General features: G+C 40.1%; 1 protein-coding gene across 2 annotated transcripts in view; it reads left to right on the top strand.

Annotated features, from left to right (window-relative positions):
- Positions 1 to 2,500, top strand: part of LOC122628912 (E3 ubiquitin-protein ligase MIB1) — a 422,298-nt gene that overhangs the window by 157,163 nt on the left and 262,635 nt on the right. The window lies entirely within an intron of this gene.

Here is a 2,500-nt window from a genome sequence, read left to right on the forward strand (position 1 = left end):
TTGCTTTTCACTTCCTTTATTTTCTTCGTCCTACTCCTTGTCATCATCATCACCCACTGTCCCAACCCTCTTTCCTTTTCCTCCTCCTCCTCCTCCTCTTTCTCCTCCTCCTCCTTTCGTCGTAACGTAGCTACGGGCGACGATTGTCGCTCGTTCCTGAAATACCTGTGTCAGATATTGCGTGTCTAACAATAGGACGAGATAGTCGAGCGTCAGAACGAGCAGAATATTCCAGGCTCGTCGTTGTTCTCCTCGTCCTCCTTTCTCCTTCACCTTTCTCTCTCTCTCTCTCTCTCTCTCTCTCTCTCTCTCTCTCTCTCTCTTGTTCTCTCTCTCTCTCTCTCTATCTCTCTATCTCTGTCTATCTTTATCTATCTCCGTATTTCTCTCAATCTGCCACTTCGTTCGATGATTTCTCTACGTCTTCTCTTCCATTCACTCTTCCAAAGGCAGATCTGCGAAGGGATTCGTCTACGTCTCTACGTTCGAGATCCTTCTCTATTCCTCGCCAAACTATTTGTCTATCGAGAGGAACCTACGTAATTTTCCTACTCCTACCCTTTTCCCTCTCCACTTTCCCGTTCTTATCCTACTTCTCTCCTACTTCCTCTCCTTTATCGTGTCTTGACTTCTATCATGTCGACGGAGCATCGTTATGCCTCTCTTTCTACATCTCTCTCTCTCTCTCTCTCTCTCTCTCTCTCTCTCTCTCTCTCTCTCTCTCTTTCTTTCTATATATATATTTCAATGTATATGTCTCATTCTCACTCTCTCTGTTTTCACTGTACCGTTTATCTATGTGCCTCTCTCTTACTCTATCTCTACTTCTACATCTCTCTTTCTCTCTATATCTCTTCCTCTCTCTCTCTCTCTCACTCTCTCTCTCTCTCTCTCTTTCTCGTCCTTCTCTCGCCCATCGTCGAGCTTTCTCTCCAACGAGCCGACAAATCTAGGACACCGTCTGTCGTTAGCGTGCTTGGAGAAACGGAGGACGGCCGCGGGAGTGTCGCTGACATAATTATGATTAACTATAATACCAGCGGGCGCAGCAAACATCCGAGACGACGACTACGACGACTACGACGACGAGGATGGTGCGCGGAATACGGTTTGCCGCTTTCCGCATCGTCGAGCCGCCGCTGCCGCTGCTGCTGCTGCTACTACTACTACTACTACTACTACTACTACTACTACTACTACTACTACTACTACTACTACTACTACTACTACTACTACTACTGCTACTGCTACTGCTACTACTACTGCTACTACTACTACTACCACTACTACTACCACTACTACTACTACTACCACTACTACTACTACTACTACTGCTACACTACTACTAGTACTATTACTATTACTACTACTATTACTACTACCGCCCTCTCCACCTCGTCTCACTCCCACTCCCACATCCACCCCCGCCAACGCCCCTTCTCTCTTTCCTTTCCTTTTGGCCTATCCTTTCATCGTGATCTAAAATTCATGACTTCAGAAAATGATCGAAGCTCGTTAATATGCAATTAAGATCTATTTTTTACGTTATTATGTATGTAATCTCGATTACATCCTTTCATACATACATACATACATACATACATATATACGTACGTACGTACGTACGTACATATATACATATATATATATATATATATATATATATATATATATATATATACATACAACATAGTAATATATTATATATATATTTATTTATTTATTTATGCATGCATACATATATATATAATTACTCGAAAACTTAAAATATCTTCGCTAATGACATAATTTAATTAATTATCGTTGGTAACGATAAATTAATTAATTATTTGATTGATTGATTAATTAATTATCATTCACAGTTTGTGAGTCAAATATAGCCCAAACTCGAATATGCTTCGTTCCCTCTGCTTTCGTCTCCCTTTTATACCATCCCTCAGGTGAAAATTTCAAAGGAAATATTGTCTATTTTCTTTATGAAGGATAACAAAGGGGAAAGATAAGAGATATCTTTGTTACTATTGATATAACTGTTTAATTTTAAGTCTTAGACGTGCATCATCAGTCGGAGTACACTGTTCAGGCTAATGGCTCGCATCGGGTGGTGTAATTCGAGCGTAGGTAAGCTTGGAAACTTGCAAAACGAAAGTTTAATTTAGCGTTGGTTGGAAGGAAGTTTTGGTAGGTGAGTGAAAGAGATACAGGATGAGGTACTCTCTCTCTCTCTCTCTCTCTCTCTCTCTCTCTCTCTTTCTCTCTCTCTTTCATTGATACAACGTTAAACTCCTTCACGCAAAATTTCAAAACGTTTGTGAAAGCTAAGTATTGGCCAGCGAGACCTCCTAATTACAAGATAAAGAGATAAATGATATAGATTAGCTCATTAGCGAAGAACGACGCATATTCTTGTAATACGATTATAATTCCTCTCATGGATGAGAACATGGATATATATATATCTTTTATTTTACTTAATAGAAACCCGAGATTCGTACAGACA

This window comes from Vespula pensylvanica, chromosome 4 (assembly GCF_014466175.1).
Source record: "Vespula pensylvanica isolate Volc-1 chromosome 4, ASM1446617v1, whole genome shotgun sequence".
In the NCBI taxonomy this organism is placed as follows: domain Eukaryota; kingdom Metazoa; phylum Arthropoda; class Insecta; order Hymenoptera; family Vespidae; genus Vespula; species Vespula pensylvanica.